This window comes from Vulpes lagopus, chromosome 4, assembly GCF_018345385.1.
Source record: "Vulpes lagopus strain Blue_001 chromosome 4, ASM1834538v1, whole genome shotgun sequence".
Classification (NCBI taxonomy): domain Eukaryota; kingdom Metazoa; phylum Chordata; class Mammalia; order Carnivora; family Canidae; genus Vulpes; species Vulpes lagopus.
In genome coordinates, this window is record NC_054827.1 from 131,664,167 (window position 1) to 131,685,477 (window position 21,311).

Consider the following 21,311-nt stretch of genomic DNA (forward strand, 5'->3'; position numbering starts at 1 on the left):
CGGGCCTCCCCAGAAAGCCTGTCAGTCAGATCCAGAGTGGAGCCCCAGCTCTATGCCTCCCTGCCTGCGGGACCCGAGCCCAGGCTGTCCTGCCTCCTAGGCGGTGGCACAGATTAAGTGAATTAAGGCAGCCCCTTTCCCGGCCTGGCCCGCCGACCGACCCAGACAACTAATGGCTGCATCCCTCCGACACCCGCACTGCCACCCGCCTCGGGGCCACCATCCCCATGAGGCCCTGGGAAACACCAGACTCCACCATGCTTCTGACCCTCTTGTGCTGGGGGCTGGCCCTCTCCTCTCCCCTCCCCTCCCCACCCCTGCCAGTTTCCCCCACTTCTGCAGGCCTCTTCCCCTACCCCTGCCAGGCCTCCTCCCCCATGCCCCTGCCAGGCGCCCCCTCCCTACCCCTGCCAGGCTCCCTCACCTCTGCAGGCCTCTTCCCCTCCCCCTGCCATGCCTCCCCCTCCACCCCTGCCAGGCTCCCCTACCTCTGCAGGCCTCTTCCCCTCCCCCTGCCATGCCTCCCCCTCCACCCCTGCCAGGCCCCCCCTCCCCACCCCTGCCAGGCTCCCCCACCTCTGCAGGCCTCTTCCTCTCCCTCTCCCCCTGCCAGGCCTCTCCCCAACTCCTGCCAGGCCTCCTCCCCCACACCTCTGCCAGGCGTCCCCTCCCCACCCCTGACAGCCTCCCCCACCTCTGCAGGCCTCTTCCCCTACCAGGCCCCCCCTCCCCACCCCTGCCAGGCCTCCTCCCCCATGCCCATGCCAGACCCCCCCACCCCTGCCAGGCTCCTCCACCTCTGTAGGCCTCTTTCCCTACCCCTGCCAGGCCTCCTCCCCCTCCCCCTCCGCCCCTGCCAGGCCTCCTCCCCCTCCACCCCTGCCAGGCCCCCCTCCCCACCCCAGCTACGCGCCCCCTCCCCCTGCCACGCGCCCCCTCCCCCTGCCAGGCCCCCCTTCCCCACGCCCCTGCCAGGCCTCCCCCAATCCCCGCCAGCGGCCCCACCCCTGCCAGCACACCCCCAAGCCGAGGCCAGTCTGCACCCCAGGGTGCCGAACTGACCCCTCAAGGCCCGGCCCCGCCCCTTCCGGCCCCACCCACTTCCGGCTGCCCGCTGGGCCGGGCACGCTGACTCCGCCCCTTCCGGCCGCCGGCCCCGCCCCCTCCCCGCTACGGGGGCGACTGGGGAAGCTTCAGCACCGACTCGGTGTCGTTAAAAAGCAGGCCGGGCGGCCAGGTTGGTACAGTGCGATCCTGGTAAAATATGACATTTGCACACAAATGCGCGGGAACTTAAGGCCGGACCGTGCTTCTGAAACACGTTTTGCGTTTCTCGCGCAATGAAGTCCTGCTGAGGGGCCCACACGGAGCTGCCGACCTAGCGTCCGAGCCGCCCTCCCCGGTCCCACCTCCCGGGTCCCACCTCCCCGGTCCCACCTGCGCCGCCCCGCTGTGCTGTGCCTGGGGAGGGCAAGCGCTCGCCCGACGGCCCACGGCGCCCCCGCTCTGGCCGCTGAATGGCGTCACCTCCCAGGGCCCGGTGCCCTCCCACCCTCCCGCAGGGGTGCTGGAGAGCAAGGGGAGCATGAAGCATCCCGGGGGGGGGGGGCACCCGGTATGCGCAACAGCTGAGATGACTGCACCGGACAGGAAGCCCAGGCCAACGCGGGCCCTGCCCCATCCACCACCCCCTGCTCCTTCTTCCCAGAGACCCTCCCTCGACCCAAAAGCAGCAGCCAAACCAAGAGCTGCCATTTCTAAGAGCCTACTCTGTGCCAGGCAATGTGCGGGGCATACCCATCTCCACCCATCCCCAAAACCTCTAAAACACAGAGCAGTGTCTTTCCCACTTGACACCTTTGAAAGAGCTGAAGTCACTCGCCCGATGTCCACAGCTTGTAAGCGGCAGAGTCAGGACTCGAACGCAGGTCTGTCTGGCTCTAAGGCCACTTCCCAGCTTGCCCAAGGAACTGGGCAAACAAGGTAAGTTTGTTTTCTATCCTCAGGACTTAGCAGCAGACCAGACACGCTCCCAGGAGGCGCCCAAGCACATTTTTAGGGAGGAACAGCCAGGCTCACCGTGCCATCACCCTCCCAAAACAAAGCATATTGATAGCAAATTAAATACCACTGAATTAGCCACGACACTTACATAAAGCTATAGTTTCAAAATATTCCAGGTCATGAAAAGCTTCCAATATCAACGACAACAACAACAAAAGCCACCTACTTCAATTTCCCACCAAACGCTCCCACAAATAAACAATTTCGGATAAAACTGCTACTCCCATTCAAAACCCACATCACAAAATCCCCCCCAAATAGAGGATTGAAAGTCGTTATCAACAGACACAAGAACATGAGGAAAGTTCCTCCAGAACATTCAGTGCCTGCGGGGTTTTCTTTTCTTTAGCTTTTCACTGTAAAATCTTACAGATGCTGGACGGGAGGGAAAATCTGAGGTGAGGATGAACAATGTGAAATGAGGCCTGGCCTGCAAGAAAAGTAAAGCATCCTGGCAATACCCACACCCTCTCCCATCAGACACAATACAATATAACTCAACCAACATGCACCAGGTAATAATAATCACAGTAGTCCCTGCTCACACTGCCATCCCTGTGTGCTACACACTGTTCCAAACTTTCCCAATCATCTGTTACTCCACAGCCCTAACATGGGTATTATTAGCATCCCATTTTAGTGTTCCAGCAGGAAGAGGTAGGTAACTTAGCCAAGGTGACCCAGCTAGCAAATAGGGGTGCAACGATGAACAGGTGGTCTGGCTCCAGCATCCATGCTCTTACCTGCTCTTACCTGCTCCAGGTGTTACACCAGGACCTGAGCACAGAGCCACAAGGTAATCTGGACACTGCCTCATCCAAAGGAAGGCCAAAGTAACTACATTTATTGAGCACCTAGCTAAGCCTCAGCTATTGTGCACACCTGGGGGGAGAAGGTTGCTACTTCCTGGGCAGCCGCCAGGCATCAGGTGCTTTACACACACAATCCCAGTGCTCATAAGGTCCTAGAGAGACGTGTTATTCTCATCTCACAGGAACAAAATTTTAGCCTAAAGTGAGTAAAAGATTCACTCAAGTCCCTACCTATGCTCTTTCAGTTGCTACTTGCTGGCTCCTGGCAAACTCCCTGCTCCATATTAGAACATCCTCTTTATTGATGTGCATAGTCCCCTTAAGAAGTCCCAGAAAAGGCCCCAGCTGTCAGCCCATTTCTGTCCCGCCTCTGCTGAAATGAGTCACCAGGCTGAGAATTAATCACACCGCCAAGAACAAGCAGGGCAACCAATGACTTTCAAGCAAACTTCGTTTGTGGTTTCCACATCCTTTCTACACCAGCCACTCAACCTGGCGTGCTATGCCTAGGGCACACTCTTCAGCAGACACCTACCAAGTGCCTGCTGTGTGCACAAAGCTGGAGGGGAGGGGACACAGAGCCTATGTCCTAGCTTCTCCCAAGAAGGTGACTCTAGAAATGACGAGGGCAGGGTGGGGCTGAGATAGGTAGGGAGAGACCAGGGCCTCAGAGAGAGAGACACTAATTACAGAGCTGGGGTGCCTGGACCAAGATGTGCTCCCTGCCAGGTTACTACCAGCTGAGTAGGGAAGATAGTTAACAATGACTTCATCAGGTATAGACACTTGTTGGCCCCAGGTTGGGCACAGAAACCACAAACATGCGTCCCACGTGGGTCCTCAGCTGCAGCCAGTGCACAAAAAGGACTATGAAAGATGACAGCCCCAGAGTGTGGTCAGGGCTGTGACGAAAAGATGTTAAGGACCCAGGGTGCGCAGGGAAGCACCCAAGATGAGCCTGAGCCATCTCTAGAGGCAGCAGAAAGGCAGTGCTAGCAAGAAGATACAGAAGTACAGAGTCAGGAGGAAGGAAGGGGGCCCAGTAAGTTCAAAGAACCCCTCATGGGGCTCATCAGGGAGGGGTCAGGGTCACCCAAATCCCTATGTTGAAACCCAAATCCCCAGTGGGATGGTATTTGGAGTTGGGGCTTTTGGGGAGTAATAAGGGTTAAGACGAGGTCATGAGTGTACGGTCCTCAAGATGGGATTAGTGCCCTTATAAGTAGAGACACAAGAGATGGACACTTGGGTGGCACAATGGTTGTCTGCCTTCAGCTTAGGTCCTGATCCCAGGGTCCTAGGATCAAGTCCCCCACGGAGCTCCCCATAGGGACCCTGCTTCTCCCTCTGTCTGTGTCTCTGCCTCTCTTTTTCTGTCTCTCATGATTAAATAAATAAAATCTTTCAAATTAAAAAGAAGAGACACATGAGAGCCTGCTTTCACCCTCTCCTGCCTCCTCATGAGCACACAGTAAGAATGCAGGAAGACAGATCATGCCAAAATCGACCAGCAGCCTGATCTTGGACTTCCCAGCCTACAGAACAATGAGAAATACAATTCGCATGTTTCAGCCCCCCAGTCTATGGTATTTTTATTATGGCAGCCTGAACTAAGACAGTAAAAGCCAGAGGATCAGGATAGGTCATAGATATAATGACAGAGTGTATGCTTCATCCCTGGCCACCTAACGGGGAACCCGTTAGGCAGAGGAGTGGCATAGCCAGGTGTAATTTCAGGAAGAGATCCCCCCTTCCTAGTCTGACTGCTGTTCTCTCCAAACACCCAATAACTCTAGAGCCATTATGCAGAAGGAGCGGGCAGACGGGACCTGCAGCCCTCCTAGGAGGACCCTGGACCCTAAGGATCTGCTCACAGAGATAAGATGAGGCAAGGGCTGGCCCTCACACAGCTCTTCCTCCCACACAGCTCAGCTCCATCAGTGATGGCCCTGGAGACTCTGCCTTCCCAGGTCCCAGACTGAGCAGCGTGGGACACTCAGGAGTTTGAGACCAAACATGGTACTAAAGGGCAGATGACAGCCTGCAAAGGGACAATGGCCAATGTCTAAATCGGAGCAGAACCATCAGCACTTTGCAGGGCTGGGAGGTGATGAGGGCCTGGATTGCACACTCCATTCCATGAAGATGCTTGGGGGTCAGGGATCTAGAGCAACAAGTTTGATTCCATCTTTTCAGGCATAATCAACTTTTTAAAAGATGTTATTTATTCATGAGAGACACACAGAGATTGATACAGGACTCAATCAGGATCACACCCTGAGCCAAAGGCAGACGCTCAACCACTGAGTCACCCAGGCATCCCTCAGGTATAATCATTTTAAACAAAACAGACAGCATGCAAATTCAAATGACCTGGACATCAAACGTTAACCCTTTGCAGATCCCATTGCATGGACCTGAGGTACCAAGTGAACACCGAGCTTTGTGTGGCTGCACAAACTCTCCTACCACCTCCAGTACAGGGCATCCTGAGATCACAAGCCAAGCTGCCGATCAAACTGTAACCCTTACCAACAGCAAGTGTGGTACATAAGGACTCTCAAAACACAAACTATTCCCACAACCACAACAAAAGCCTGGCAACACTGAAGATACCACAGCTGTTAAGACCACAACTATCACCCCAAATTTTTCATTTCAAAAGCTCTAATCATCAAAGCAACCTCACTATTCTCATGCACTGACATTATAAATGTCATAAGTTTAAGGTCATAAAATATATCCAAGAATAAACCATCATTTCCCTGTTTTGTATATTAGGGTAGATTATGGTATAAAGATCATCTTACTGTTGGGGGAAACAAATCCAGAGAGAGGTAAGGGTATAGTGTTGTTCTGCAATTGTCTATGATCATCATCCTTGCTCACTGCACTTCAAGAGGGCAGGGACCAAGTGCCCAGCACACAGCAGGTGCTCCACACACACCCTGGGAGAAAAAGGACCACTGCAAGGCTACAGCAGTAGGTGGGCAGGATACAAACCTGAGCCTTGGGACTCCAGGCTCAGGGGTGGTTTTTACACTCTGCCACTTTCCCTCTTTCCTAGAAATGAGATTATAGCCCACATCCATGACAAAGAGGGAGGGAGTACAGCACAAGAAGGCCAGGACATCTTCCTTCTTCCACAGGAAACCACTGGAACCCGAGCTCCCTTCACTCTGAGCACCAGTGGAAACATGCTTGTGCTTATTGGACAGAGAACTGCCTTCTAGGAACTGCTGTTAGGAAGCAAGGGTCTCTGTACTCAGTTGTAGATACAGCAGGACAGCATGGGTGATTCCTGCCTACTGGGGGGAACCAATCACGCTGTCAACTTAGTGATGACCAAATAGACCGACTGTGTAACTACTTCCTGCTCTGGTTCTCAGACTGGAGGGAGTATCAGAATTTCCCACAGAATTTGTTAAAAGCCAGGCTGCCAGGTCCCAAACCAGTTTCTGATCCAGTAGCTCAGGGAGGAGCCTAAGAATGTGCATTTCTAAAATGCCCCCAGTGATGCTCGTGCTGCTGGTCCAGGACCCCATTTGGAGAACCACTGCTCTGATCAGTTGCTTACACACTCTCCTCATTGTAGCTCACTAAGGCAGATGTTCATGGAAGGTAGGAAGGACAGGATGCAAACTTAGGAGACAGGATGGGGGTGGGGAAGGCAAAGGAACAGACATTTCAGGAAGTGAGGCAGCATAAGCAAATGCAAGGAAGCTGGAAACAGTGGGTGGGGAAAGTCAGTAGCTCAGTCAGGCCAGGAAGTAAAGGTATGAGTGAGAGTGATGGAGGATGAAATCAGAAGGACAAGTGGAGGTCTTAGACGCAGGACTGACAAGATGAGAGTTGAGCATCAGCTACAGGCCAGGCACTGTTTGCTGGTATTGCCTCCTGAATGTCATTGCCTTGTGGTCAAAAAGCATATTTTGCATTATTTCTATTCTTTTAAATGTACTGAGTTTGTTTTATGGCTGAGCATATGGTCTGTCCTAAAGAAAAATCCATGTACACTTGAGAATACATATTCTGATGTTTCTGTTAGCTCTAGTTGGTTTACAGTGTAGTTCAAGTTTTCTATTTCCTTCTTGAGCCTCTATTCAGTTGTACTATCCATTACCTAAAATGGAGTATTTAAGTATCCAACGATGGACTGAATTATCTATCTCTCCCTTCATTTCAGTCAGTTTTGTTTTCATGGATTTTGACACTCTGTTGTTAGATGCATATGTGTTTATGGTTGTTTATACCTTCCTGATAGATTGACCCATTTATCATTATAAAATGTCCCTCTTTATGTTTTTTTTTTATTTTATTTATTTATTTGAGAGAGAGAGAGAGAGACCATGAGCAGGAGAGAGGGTCAGAAGGAGAGGGAGAAGCAGACTCCCTTCCAAGCAGGGAGCCCAATGCAAGGTTTGATATCAAGACCCTAGAATCATGACCTGAGCCAAAGGCAGATGCTTAACCAACTGAGCCACCCAGGCACCCTCATCTCTGTTTTTTATTTTGTGTATCTTATATAATACCAGTACAGCCACTCTAGCTTTCTTGTGGCTTTGCTCTTTGCATGATATATATTTTTCCATCCTTTTACTTTCAATCTATCTTATATTTGAATCCAAAGATATGTATCTCCTATAGACAGCATATAGTTAGATCATTTTTATGTTCTGATAATCTTTGCCTTTTGATTGGATTGTTTAACCCATTCAAATTTAATGTTAATATTTGTAGAGCTGAGTTCAACTCTGCCACTTTACTGATTGTTTTCTACATGTCTCGTGTCTTTTTGGTTCCTCTGCTCCTCCTTGACTGCATTCTTTTGCACTAAGTGAATAAGACACTGGGTTTGGAATAAAAGGTAGAGTGACAACTTCAAAAGGCTAATTATTTTTAATCCAGATAGTAAAATTACCTCTCTGACAATTTTTCCGTTTCTTAAATGGCTTTTCTTTTCTTTTCCTTTTTTAAGAGAGTGAGAGAAGATGAGCAGGAGGGGGAAAAGGGAGGGAGAAAGAGAATCTTAAGCAGACTCCATGTCCAGCATGGAGCCCAAAGCAAGACTTGATCTCATGACCCTGAGATCATGACCTGAGCTAAAGTCAAGAGTTGAACACTTAACTGACTGAGCCAGCTAGATGCTCCCAGGTGGTTTTCAAATCTTTCATGATTTTTTTTTCTCTCTGGTTCCAGCAAACAGGAGCACTTCAATTATTTGTCCAACAGCCATGGAACACCATCTAAAGAAATATCTACTACCAGTTTACTGGGCTAGAGGATTTGGAGCTACAACTTGACATGCCCACAAGGAGGGATGGGGCCACTTGCCATGTTTTGGGAATCTCCTTCATGACGTGGAGCAACAGCTCAGTGCTTTAAACCAAAGTAGGAAGGGATGGTTGGAATTCACAACAAAGTCCACAGTATGGGTATTTTCAAATGTCATGGCATTGCTCCTGCAGACCTGGCACAGATGTTAATGAAGCTCTGGTGAACAGAGGTCCCTTGTGTACCTGTCCCAATGGACAGTTAAAACCCCATCCCAAACCTATCAGCCCACATCCCTGCCTGAGTGACTTATGCCTCCAACATCCCAGTTACTTGACCTCTTAGTTTCCTACCAAGCCCTCTGCTCATCAACAAACACGAAGGGAAGCTACAAACCAGGAGTTTGTGAACCGTGACATCCCAAATTCACAATCTATATTGTCAACACCTGAGGGTTGGGGCACCTGGCACCCCTCCCCCATCTTCTGGCTGGAGCACCCCCAATTTCCAATAGCCTACCCAGCAATAGGACTTGCCTGTGTCCCTGGCCTGAACTGTCTTGTATTTGTTTTTAGTCACCCCTGTAGAGGACTCACGGGATCTCAAATGCCCAGGCTGTCATCAACTGGGTTCGTCCTGGGTGACTAATCCAGGGAGACATTCATGTCAGTGAAGAACCCATCTGCCTGAAGGTTAAAACAGAACAGGCACAATCTGTAGGCATCCTGGTCCTTGTTCACCATAAAGTATCTGGTTGGCAAAGAGATCACCTACTCCCCAGTCTGGAAGGACCCAGACTTGCTGCAGGAACCCAATTACTACCTGGCTTAATGAGCTCACTGGTCCAGTTGCTCTGGCCCAGGGAGCAATCCTGCCAACTTCCCGAAAGAAGCCACGTCTTCCAAAGCTGCATTCGGAGGTGCAATGGGGGAAAGGGAAAAAGTAGGACAATTTAACAAGAACTACAACCTGGACGCCTGGGTGGCTCAGTGGATGAGCATCTGCCTTCAGCTCAGGACATGATCCCAGGGTCCTGGGATCAAGTCCCACATCGGGCTCCCCCTGCAGGGAGCCTGCTTCTCCCTCTGCCTGTGTCTCTGTCTCTCTCTGTGTCTCTCATGAATAAATAAATAAATAAACTTTAAAAAAAAAGAACTACAACCTTCAGTCAACATGAGATGTTTTGGATTCTGAAGACAGCTCTTTAGCATATCTGTAGTCCTGAACTGAAAGCAGACTGCAATGCAAGATGGTGAAATCCATGTGCGGGGGATCCTTTATGAAGAAGCTACAGAAGCTCCACAATGGTCCCTCTGGGCTAACACGGCCACCAGGGTGTCTCTGCCCCAAGTACTGGGTTATCTAAGGTTTGCAGGGTAGTCATGAGGTGGCTGCTGCAGAGAGTGGGGTGACACTAGTTAAGGACAGGGCGGATCCTACATGAGCAACAGAGACAACGGACCACCTCCCCCACTGGGGCCCCTCTTAGCACTGACATTATCATGATCTGTGAGACCAAAGGCCAAAAATCTATTGACCCACCCTGTGCCAGGCTCTGGGAATCCTACTGCAAATCAGATGGCATCTCAAGCTTCCTAAAACCTTCTGGAACCTTCTGCCTAGTGGGAGAGTCAGACAAGTCACAGACAGCTGCAATACCATGTCCAGGACAGTAAGCAGGGGATTCTTAGGGCAGCAGGAGCCCTGGGGACATGCCTGACCTGGCCTGAGGAAGGGGAACGAGAAGGGGGACAACAGGGAAGGTTTTCTGGAGGAAATAAAGCTAGTGATGGATTCTAAGCACAAGTGGAGGGTGTTCACTGGCTGGATGAGGACAGGAAAAGCGAACAGGCAAATCTATCAGAGGGAACAGCATGTGCAAAAAGCCTGGCTCAGTCAGAAACAGTGGACAGATGGTGTAGCTGGACACATGCCCTACTGAAGGCGTGGGATGAGAGAGGCAGGAGCAGGCCACGCCATGCTAGCAAAATTGAGATGAGCAGAAGCAGCTCCTTTGGTGCATTCTTCTGCTTCCTGGCTATTCCTGTCTTTATCCAATCCCAGTGACTTCATTCACTCAATTTGAACTTGTAGGGTAAGCAAACAGGTCTCTCCTGGGGGCCCAGCGAGAATGGAGGAAGTGACATCCAAGCTGGGCCATGGAGCAAGCAGGATGTCACAGGCAGAGGGAGATGGCATACAAGGATCTGGAAGAAAGAGCAGTGCTGAGCAGGGAGGTACAGCTCACTGGAGTAAATGATGGCAACAGAGCTGGGAGCACACCATGGGACCTTTGAATGCCCAGCTAAGGTCTGCAATTAGTAACCGTACAAGTAGCCAGAGCAGCCCCACCACTGCCATTTCTACCTGTGCAACCTCAGGTAACTCACTCACTCCACAACACTGAGGTGGTGCGGGCTGAGAAGGGCAGGAAAGGAAGATGCTCCCACCCTCCATAACCCACCTGAGGCTCATTTCTGCTTCTTCATGAGCATGTCCCACTCTCCACCTCCCACCCCAGCAGGCAGTACCATGCCAGGCACCTGAAGGCCGGCGTGCATGTGGAAAACAGGGACAATGCCAGGTGACCCCTGCAAAACCGAAACAAAGCCCTTCCCGGGCATCTCTCCATGTGGAGGGAGCACAAGCAGCTTGTGATAGGGACATGGTGGGTACCTCCCAGGATGCCAGAGCTCCCAGGGGTGAAGCGACTTGTCTCCCTAGTGGTTCCAGGCTGGATTGGGGATGAAATTCAGATTCCCTCCCAGGCCTGATAGGAAGCAGTGGAGATGGGTGCAGAGTAGAGAAGATGCACACAATACCAGGGAGGCCATGCCACGCCCGGAGAAGCTGCCTTTGAAAAATCAAACCTGGCCATCAGCTGCCCTCCTCCAATCAGAGCTGGCCATAGGGAAGCTTCTAGGATAGACTCCTGCATTCGGTAGCCACGGGAAATGCACTGCACATGAGGTTGCAAATTCTTCAGAGGACAGCAGCAAAATCCTGATGTGGTTATTACATGTGCTGGGATTAAAAAGGCTAGAGCCATCATGTGGAGGTTTGCTGGGTAGAGTGACCCAGCGCTCTTGAGCCATTCCCAAGTAGTCATCTCTGCTGCCAGTTACAGAGAACCTGCTATGCACCGGGCTGGATGGAGAGCCATCCCTGCTGGCTCCCACCTCGAGACCAGCTCTCCTGGCAGGTATGATGTCCACGGCGCCTCCTTCCTTAGATTCTTCAGGGAAGCATCACAGTCTTAGTGACAGGGTTTGTGATTAATTTAGATTGTGTGGGTCCCTCCTTCCCCAGAATGAAAGCTGATGTGGGCTGAGACCTTGCCACACCTCCTCTTCATGGGGCCCTCGTTCCTTCCAGGGACACACAGGAAGCCCTCAAATATGCACTGTCATTGCTTGTCATCAGACTGAGCTTCTTGTTTACAAAGGAGGAAACTGAAGCACAACGGAATTTAATTAACCTGCCTAGGGCCACGCACTTCATAGAAGGCAGAGCTGCAGCCCCCCAGAACCTGGCCCCTGCTCCCAAGGACGTGAACCTCTAAAGCAGCACTGCCCAAAAGAAAGACAATGTGAGCCCCACCCGCAATGTTTAATTCTCTAGTTGCCACATTAAAAACAAAAAGAAACAAGTGAAATGAATTTTAATAATACATTTCATTTGGCCCAACAGATCCAAAATAGCATTTCAATGTGTAATCAATGTTAACATTTTTCCTGAGATCTTTTTCACTCTCCTGATGACACAGTCTTAGAAATCGAGTGTGTATTTTTTTTACTCACCACCCCAGGTCAATTCAGAAGAGCCACATTTCAGGGCTCAAAGGCACTGAGCAATGGCGAGTGCCAGGAGCTCAGCTTTAGGAGCCCCTACCCACCTCCGGGCGAGCAAGTATATACATCACCCAGCACATGGAGACTCATCCACAATCGCTATGACCACATCTCCAACTACCACCAGCAGCAGCACCAGTTACAAACACCTACTGCACACCAACACGGCTCTGGGCGGTCTGCACAGGTTATTCTGACCTGCGCACCAGGGCTAGGGACACTGGATGGCCTTCCTATTGACCGAAAAAGGGAGTGAGGCTCAGAATGATTAGGAGATGTGCTCTAGGTCACGGAGCTAACAAGGTGCAATCAGGTAGTTAAGTTACATCTGACTCCAAGCAACAGCAGCGATTATTTATTGAGCACCTACTGTGTGCCAATACCCTGTGTTGAAAGATGAGCACAAACACGCCAGGCAAGGTCCCTGCCCTCCTGGTGCTTTTGCCCTGGCTTATGGGGATGGAGGAATGATGATAAACGGGAAAAACCCCTTCAGATGGTGATGATTTCAGAAGAAAAAAGAATGCAGTAGAAAAGAATAACAGCAGAAGGGAGACAGGTATCTACCTACAGTGGACAGGGAAGACCTCTGGGGGGACGGGAAATTCAAGCCGAGATGTGAAGCATGAGAAGACCATGGTTCGGGTGAGGACAGGGAAGAGTGTGCCAGACATCAAGCAGCAAACACAAACCTTGGTGCAGGAAGAGTCCAGCGTGTTCCAGGAGCCAACAGAAAGGCAGCCGGGCTCCCATGCCAGCAGCCTCTCTGGAGCAACCAGGTTGGCCCCCATGCCATTCCTCCTGCCTCAGGGCACTCCCATGCCCCGGCTTAGAAAACGAGAAGCCAAGAAATCATTCTCCAGATGTCAAGAACAAGTCCAGGCTGGAGGCTCCCAGCACAGTGCCTGGCATGAAGTGCAATCCAGGAGCATGGGCTGAGTGGCTGAATGATGGACTGGCAGTGAGAAGACAGAGTGGAAGTGCCAGAACAGAACCTAGGCAGGACAGATCCCAGGAACAACATTTTAACTCCGTAAGCCTTGCTTCAAACCCTAGGTACACTAGCCAAAAAGTGGAAGCCACCCAAACATCCATCAACAGATGAATAGATAATATAAAGCGATCTATCCACACGACGAAATATTACTCACCCATAAAAAAGGACCGAGGCACTGACACCCATTACAACCTGGATGAACCTTCAGGGCATTATGCTGTCGCAAAAGGCCACACGTAATAGGATTCTATCAACACGAAATGTCCAGAATGGGCAAATCCTTAGAGATGCAATGCAGACCAGTGGTTGCTAGGGGCTGATGGAGGGGAGGATGGGGAGTAAGTGCTTAATGGATACAGGCCTTTCATTGCAAGAGATGAAAATGTTTTGGAACTAGAGACAGACAGCAGTTACATAACTTTGCAAATGTACTAAATGCCACTGAATGGTACACTTTAAAATGGTTTGTCTTATGTGAATTGCACCTCAATTTTTAAAAAGCAAGGGTAGAGGGGCAGAGAGGGAGGGAACTGTTTCACCAGAGAATCTAGGCTGTGACCCCGTTGAATAAAACCCCATGTCTCAGCAAGCAGAAAGGACTGACCCGCATCCAGAAGCAACAGGATACAATGGGAATGGGGGTGGGGGGACAGGGGCTCCCAAGGCTAGGAGAAGTAGAAAGCCACTTCACCAGATCACTCCTCGCCTCCACTCCCATAGTTCGTGATCCTCGCAGGCTGCCTACCCTGCAAAGGAAGCAGGGCACCCCTCGGAGGTATGTCCCACCCCTCGAACTGAGGAAGGGACCAGGGGCTAGTCCAAGGCCCCCAAATCAGAATGCAGCCAAGGTGGAGGCACTGGGGCCAGCAGGATGAGCCAGCGCGTTCCCTGACCTGGCACACACAAGGGCATTACTGCCACATGGGCAGCCCTTGGCAGTCTCAGGATGGCATACAGAACCTCCTTTCATTCCCTAGCATGGCCCTGCAGCCAAGTCTGGGCCATTGGGTAGAAAGGACAGCAGGAGGCCGCATCCACACAGCATCTGGGTCCTCTCAGGTCCAGGCAGGGACTTCAGGGCATGTGCTAGGTCCTGAGGATACTTCCAGGGCCTGGAAAGGATCAAGGGGACACCATAGGCCTCACAGAGAAACAGACCTAACACCCCATTAAGGTCTGGCTGCTCGAGGGAACACAGTCATAGCTACTGCCCACCACAGGAGGCTGGGCCTTCACCTCTGTTTAGTTCATCCCCATGCCCATGTGACCTGCAGGGACAGGGACTGGGGCTGTCCGTTTTACAAATGAGGACACTGACTTGTAAGGGGTTCAGAGAAGTACACAGGCTCGTCCACCATCAGCTGGCAAATGGCAGAGCCAGCATTCAAACCCAAAGCTGCCGTCAAAGCCTCCCATGCCAAATGATGATGCCACCACCATTTGCTTTTTTCCTACAAAACTCATACAAGGCAGTATGGGGTCATGGTAAGATCATGGACTGCCAGTCTGGGATGATGGGAACATTCTGGACTTGATGGGGACGGCTGCACAACAATATGAACATACCACCACTGACTCGTACACTTAAATATAATTAACGTGATCATCATTATTAAATAGTACATATATATTTAACACAAAGATATTTTAAGAAATTATCAGGAATCAGGTCATTAAGGAATTGTCCATAGGGACACCTGGGTGGCTTAGTTTGGTTAGGCATCCAACTCTTGATTTTGGCTCAGGTCATGATCTCAAAGTCGTGGGATGGAGCCCCTTGATGGGTGTAGAGATTACTTAAATAAATTTTGAAAAAGAAAAACAGCTATAGGAGCACCAGGGTGGCTCAGTGGTTGAGTGTCTGCCTTTGGCTCAGGGCGTGATTCCAGGGTCCTGGGATCGAGTCCCACATCGGGCTCACTGCAGGGAGCCTGCTTCTCCCTCTGCCTATGTCTCTGCCTCTCTCTGTGTCCCTCATGAACAAATAAATAAATAAAATATTTTTTAAAATGAAATAAAATAAATCTTTAAAGAAAGAAATTGTAAATAAGTTTTTAAAAATAGATAACATACAGACTATATTCTCTAAACATGGTAAAATTCAATTAGGAGCTAATAAAAAATATGTCCCCCAAAAAAAGTAATAATGTAGCCTGCTTGGGTGCAGACCCTGCTCCCCCACGTACCAGCTCTGTGGCCCTGTGGCAGGCTTCAGAGGCTGTCTGTACCCATCTATAAAGTGAGAAACACAAGGCACCTCCCTCTGAGCTTGTGTCCAAAACCGAATGAACTCAAATCAGGGACAGCACAGACCAGGAGACAGCAAACTCAAGCTGCAAAGGGCCAGGTAGTGCTTCTGGCTTTACAGGTGATGGCAACAGCTGCGCAACTCTGTCAACAGAGCAGGGAAGCAGACACAGACAACAGGTGCACAAATGGGCGTGGCTCAGTGCTAATAAAACTTTATTTACAGAAGCAGACGGGGCTAATAGGGCCACAGCTTGCCAACGACGGCATGCACCCCAGCCCCTGGTGGGTGCTTAACAAGTATTAACTGTTACAATTAAGAAAAAAAAATGGCATTTATCTCAATTAATTTCTAGAGATGAATGAGAGGTAAAATATTTCCTGTCGCAGTTCCAAAAATAAATAGTAATACCGAAGGCGAAAGGAGAGCCTCAGTCCCTGCTGGGGAGGGGGCCTCACCCTCACTCTGCTACTTTCGGGCCATTCTGGACCAGCCTCCCACCTCGCACAGGAGGGGCTTCTAGCCCCTGCCTCACAGCCTCAGGCTCTCAGGCCCTCTCCTTGCTCGTGCCCTCCCCGCAGCTGGCCCATAGTCCCTGGGCTGCCCACCTGGCCTTAGAAAGGCCAGAGCAAAGAAAACATTTGCTGACAGTATTCTGGGCTAGAGTGACAATGACAAGCAAGGTCCCACTGCTGGCCTGCCCTGGAGTCCTTTCCTGAGCCTCAGATCACAGCAACACTAATGGCTTCTGGCTTCAAGGTAACCTATTTCGATGTAAAGCCCCGAGAAGCCTCCTCTGATTGATTCCTCACATGGGTCCTGTAAGAAGGTCGACGCTGCTTTACAGGGATCAGCGTGTTCCATGGAGCAACCCCTAGGATCTGGAGCGTGGGACCCCCGCTGGTGAGTTCCGCCTCCACCTCCACCTCCAGGCTCAGCCCCTGCCTGTCAGGTGCTCACATAATCTTTCCCTAGAGAGGTGCTGTGCAGCTTCCGTGAGATAATTCACAGCAGGAGGGGGAGTTTAAGCAACGATAGCTATACTCCTCCCATGAGCATCACAAGAAAAGGAACTGGGCTACAGACGGTTAAGAGATTTGCCCAGGGTGGCACAGCCAGGAGGGTCCCAGCTGGTCCTTGATGCACCCCCTCCTCTGACCTGGCCCTGTCCTGTCCCAGCTCTGCTCACCTAGCTGGTGCTGATGATTTGTTCTTTTAGGGGTGTAAGAGTCTTCCTAGGAACTGAGCGGAAATCACTGTAAACACTGAGCAGGAAAGCAGCCCAGATGACAGAAGCATCAAAGGAGCTGCTCAGGCCGAGTGGGTGGCCTTGACTGTGCATACTATAAACTCAGGACTCCTGCCCGCAGCCCTCGACATCTCCTCACACGGGTGTGCACTCACTCCCATCAGCCAACAGGTACCCACTCCCTTCATCTTTCACTCCCATTGACTGAATATTTAGCTTATTGGCCTGATGTTGTTAGCTAGGGAAGGAGGCGCTCGGAGGGCCTCTAAATGGGGTGGCTGCTCTGGGACAAAACCAAAGGATGAATTTTTTAACCATAAGCTCCCTCACCATCACCACTTAGGAAGTGGTGCCCATGCCCAGAGACCACACTTTGGTCCCCATAGCAGCCCAGCCAGAGGGACAATTTTCCTGTACAATTTTGTACAGGAAATGGAGGCTCAGAAAGGTTAATCCTGTTGTCTGACATCACACAGCCTTAAGGACCAGGACAAAGGTGAATCGATTTCAGAAGCCCTACAAGGCGACTCAAATCCCCCCAAGAGACCAAGCGAGGAGAACCAGAACCCAGTGCAGTCGTCCCCAGTCTTTCTGAGGGAGGCACCCCGTGTTAGTTACAAAGTCACAGCTGAGTGAAGGGCAGGGCCCCAATGGAAACCAGGCAGTCTGGCTCCAGAGCCTGCAGGGAGGCAGGTCCCATTCCCAGGGACTTCAGCAAACAGCTCCAGCACAAGTGGCAATGGCTGCTGGCATGTGTCTGGCTTAGCCACGGTTGCTTACGCCACTCCTCTCCTGGCCCCAACCTACGGTCTACGCTAAGAGAGCGGGGACCTCCATCCTGCTTCCTCAGCATGAAACCTGCCAGTCAGACCTGCGGAGAGACCATCAAGCTCTGTCCCCCGCTATGCACGTCCCTCTCATAGCGCTGACATGATGGGTGCCAGCGTAACTAGCTCTCCAGGAAGGTGGAGCCCCCATCCAAGCAGGGCTGCCCCTCAGACCTCATCGTGTCCCCACTCTCTGGTGCGCAAGGTTTGCTTAAGGAAAAATGTCACACATCTTCAACTGTATATGGAAATATGTTCTAAAAGGGCACAGGTGAGAGAACCCACAATCTGTACAGCAAAGTGAAGAAACACCAGCAAACTGAAACAGGAGACCTGGGCCTTCATGTATGAATAGGAGTTCTCCAGGCAGACGAGAGAGGAGGACATTGCCCAAAGAAACCAAAACCCAAACCAAACAGAAGCACGGTATGTGGGGAGAAGCCTGCGTGTGAAGACATGTCCGGGGAACACAGAGGTGGCACATGTGGCAGGGACAGAGTTGGGCCAGGGAAGCCAGGATGTGGGGAACATGGGAGGTCACAGAGGCAGCAGGAGCTAAGGATGGTTTCTGAAGGACAGCGGCAACGTTCACATTTGTTGGGGCCACACTCAGACCCTTTGAGGGATTCCTCACTGGGAAAAGTCTCCTCAAGGTGGGAGTTACCCCCAGCTCCGGAGACATGCTCGGCATTACAGACCACGTGCAAGAGTCCCAACAGCCATCATCCACGGTCAAGAAGACCTTTCTGAGAGCAGCGATCTGGGAGTTGCCCTGCTGGGCAAGCAAATGACAGGGGTCCTGACCATCCCATATGCCATCCCCAAACCTCCTTGCCCACCTGGGCTCATGGCAGTGCCACCCACCCACCCGAGGTCTGGAGGAGAAACCAGCTCCTCCACAGACTCACCCTAGGCCAGGGGGTCACTCAGTGGGGAAGGGCCCCCCTCCCGTGGGATATTTACTGTGAGCAGAGCCCTGTGTGAGGGGCTGAGGCTCCACTCGCCCTTCTACATCTCCTAGTCTGGCCTGGGAGGCTGAGGCATCAGACACGACAGCGTGTCCCACCCCACCATCCAGGGAAGCTCCGGCGGGGCAGGGTTCTCCTTGACCTTGCTGGAGAAGGAGCTGGCCAGTTGAAGGAAGGGCGTTCCCAGAGAGGGAACAGCACAGCAAAGGCCAAGGACAGTGTGCCTCCCAGTGTGCGCGAAAGGGGTGGGGGCGGCGGAGGACCAGCCGTTAGATACCGTATCTCTGGCGTCTAAAGAGCCGGGCAGAGGCTGGCAGAGAGCCCAGGCCGGCCAAGCCATCAGTAAAAGGCAGACTAGGGTGTGTGGGGACGGGGTAGGGGGGGGGGGTCGGGGCGGGGGGGCTTCGATGGCGAAAGACTCAAGCCCGGCAATTGGCCTCCATAGGGAGGGTGAGGCCAGATCCTCACGAGCCCGCAGCAGGGAGGGGGGGTGAGGGGGTGAGGGGGTGAGGGGGTGAGGGGGCAGCGGGCTGGGGATGAGGATGAGGGCACAGCGCGCTAACGCAGGCCCACAGCCCGGGCCTGAACGCAGGGCGCCCCGCAAGGTGCCCGCCCCGCGGAGCCAATCCCTGCGCGCCATCCCCGAGGCTGCGTGCGCCCAGGGCGCGCCGGCGGGGCAGCAGGGTGGGTACCAGCCTTTCTTCCCAGCGCTTCAGCCTCCTCCCCGCGCCCACGTGGGCGGAGCCCCGCGGGGGGGTGCGGGGCAGGGGCCGCCGCGGCGGGTGCCGTGCGCGGGGCGGGGGTGCGGGGGTGCGGGGGTGCGGGGGTGCGGGGGTGCGGGCGGGGCGGCCTCGCCCTCCAGGCCCCCCGCCGCCCCGGAGCGGCCCGCGGCTCCCGCCTCTGTGCCACCTCGCCCGGGACCTGGGGGGACCCTGACTTACTCAGTGGGCTGGACTCGGAGGGCACCGGTCGGCCACGCCCCCCGCGCCACTCCCTGGGGCTGCCGGTGGGTCCCCCTCCCCCTCCTCGGATCTGGGGCGGAATGGGGAGAGGAGTGGAAATGGGGGTGGCGTGAGGGAGAGAGGGGGCTGGGGGGCGGAACGGGGAAGGGGCCTACGGAGGGAGGCGACGCAGAGTCCTCCTGCTGGGAGCCGCCGAGGGGGGATTTGGAGGGAATGGGGGATGGGAGCGGAAGGGTGGAGGACCACGGAGGTGAGACCCGAGAGTGGCAGGGCATCTGGAGGGGCGCGAAGGCTGGGGAGGGTGGGTGGGCGATGGGGCGGGACGGCGCCGGTCCCCGCGTCCCCTGCCGCGGGGTCCGCCCATCGGCCGGTGCACGGGTCCCCTCCGGCCAGGGCGCGCCCCCCTCCCCCCACGGCGCACCTGTACCCACCTGCTCGGCGCTCGGGCCCGAGCCGGGCAGCAGCTGCGAACGTAGCGAGCGCAGCCCCGCGCCGCATCCTCCGGCCGCCCCCTCCCCGCCCCGAGCTTACGCTGCCACCGCCCCCGCCTTAAAAAGGACAAAACGGAACAGAAAAAGGTTGCGTGCAAAAAAATAAAGAAAGAAAAAAAGAAAAAAAATCGTAAGAAGCCAACGAGGAAAATGGGCAGATGCGCGCGCGGCTCGGCGGGGCGGGGGTCGAGGTGCGGCGGCACCGGGGACCGCGCTCGGGGCAGCCGGCAGGCGCGTGCCGCACGCTCCCGGCTGCAGCTCCTGCGATCGCCGGGCGCCCGGTTCCCGGCGCGGCCCCGCCCCTCCCCGGGCCGCCCCTCCGATTGGCCCGTGCCCCTGCCAGTCAGGGGGAAGGCGCTGCGCTCGCCCCGCCCCCGCCCCGGGCCGAGGCCGGGAGCGGTTCGGCGGCCGCCAGAGGAGGTGCGGGGAGGCCCGAGCGTGCGCACTTGGCCCCGCGGCCCGCGCGGGGGAAGGCTGGGGTCTCGCGGCGGAGCGCCCCGGGTCGGCGGGGTCGCGGCGCCCGCTGGGTCGGAGCTGCCCTGGGGATTGCTTGCGGGCTCCGGTAAGGGCTGAAGGCCCCGGAGGCTCATCCTCGCCTTCACCTGGGACTGAGGCCATCCTAGGCCATCGGTGGGCGGGGAGACCCCACTGCCCACCGTCCCGGATTTCCCCCTTTGTGCCGATGGAGATCTCCGGGTCACAGGTGAAAGGCAATATTGTAAGTGACACAGCTAGCAAGTGGCAGAGCCAGGAGTCTTTAGGCCTGAGCCCATAGCCTCACCACTAGGCAAAAAATCACCATCACCATAAAATAGTGGAAGGATGTGATAGATGGTCGGTCGAGGCTGGACGGGAGGGTAGGATTTAACGAGGCAAAGGTCCATCCATTCAGTCCCGTTCCGCAAATATTTTTGGACACCCACTACGTACCAGGGAGCCGTTAAGATCTAGACAGAGGGCAGTGAACAGAAGGAAGGCCGCTGCCCTCCTGGAGCTTAGATTCCAGCAAAGAAAAGGGGAGAGCATTCGCATTAAGCATGGCTAAGCAGCTTGATTTGGAAGAAAATGCGACATATTTGAGAATCTAAAGGAGGGGCACCTCTGGGCTACAGAGAGGTGAGTAGGAGAATGGTGGGATGAGGATGGGCAGGTGGGCAGAGGCCAGGGCGTGTAAGATCTGTAGGCTGTGGGAAAGACTTTGGGATTGACCCTGAGGCTGTCTCACCAGGGAGGGGGGTCTGTGGGACCACTGTGAGATTTGCATATTACACACGTCCTGGTCTGCTGCCCCGCCTCTCAGCTCTGCAGTGAATGCACCCCTACTTGCCACAGCGTGGACACTACCCAGCCAAGACACAGGTACCACCACTTTGTCCCCGCTAGGGATGAGGAGGCCCTGGGGCCCAGGACACACAGCAGGCAGTAATGTGGGAACAAAGAGTCTGGCTGTCCCCAGAGCAGCTTTCAGGTATCCTGGGACTTGCGGTGTGGTGAGCCCGAGGCCTCAAAGTCCCCGGGAGGCATGTTTCAGCCCAGCAGAGGACAAGCATTCTTATGAGAAATGCTGT

The 21,311-nt window shown here is 53.7% G+C and overlaps 1 protein-coding gene across 2 annotated transcripts in view; it reads right to left on the reverse strand.

Annotated features, from left to right (window-relative positions):
* The window catches only part of JAKMIP1 (janus kinase and microtubule interacting protein 1), a 140,819-nt gene extending 120,846 nt beyond the window's left edge, over positions 1-19,973 (reverse strand). Inside the window, exon 1 of one of the 2 annotated variants that reach the window (XM_041751151.1) lies at positions 19,684-19,973. The gene's annotated coding sequence lies outside the window, so the exon portion shown is untranslated. The remainder of the gene's footprint in view (positions 1-19,683) is intronic. The other variant, XM_041751150.1, reaches the window with a different exon arrangement.
* Between the last annotated feature and the right edge of the window lie 1,338 nt (positions 19,974-21,311).